The sequence below is a fragment of the Sinocyclocheilus grahami genome, unplaced genomic scaffold (genome assembly GCF_001515645.1).
Source record: "Sinocyclocheilus grahami isolate Dianchi unplaced genomic scaffold, SAMN03320097.WGS_v1.1 scaffold4362.1, whole genome shotgun sequence".
Taxonomy (NCBI): domain Eukaryota; kingdom Metazoa; phylum Chordata; class Actinopteri; order Cypriniformes; family Cyprinidae; genus Sinocyclocheilus; species Sinocyclocheilus grahami.
This window is the reverse complement of record NW_015509312.1, coordinates 1-607: the sequence shown is the minus strand read 5'-3', so window position 1 is coordinate 607 and position 607 is coordinate 1.

Genomic DNA, 607 nt, shown 5'->3' with positions numbered 1-607 from the left:
AGTAAGAAAGGCAAATAAAAGTATTAGAGTAGAGATTAGAAAATAATGCAACAGCCGGGTTCCAGAAGTAAAACTTACATTAATTTTGTCCATAGAGATATCGATTTTTAGTGATAATAAACATAATTAATTACTTAAGTAAAATGGACCAAGTACTGAACCTTGGTGAACCCCCAGGTTTAGATTGTGAGCATCGTGAAACAATCATTACTAACACCAGCAGTTTGGTAGGTTAAACATACCAGAACATTTTTCATGATTTTCAATTGTTACAAAGTTTTATTTAATAAATATCATCAATAAATAGTTTTATATTTTACTGAAGTTTTTGACTTGATTACACATTTGCAATGTTTCTTAGTAAGAAAAATTCATTCCCTCACGAAATAATTTATGTATACAGTGCTTTCATATTTTTTCTGATCCAAATTGAGGTTCTAATTGTAGTTGCTGGGTCAAAATAATTCCCGTACCATTTATGATCCTGGCCACTCTCCACAACCTGAGCAAGATCAGAAGCCCCATGGCATCAAATGCATCTTCCTTTGAGATATATACAATATCCAGGATGAAGGATACCACCACCACAATCCCATCAAACACCTCA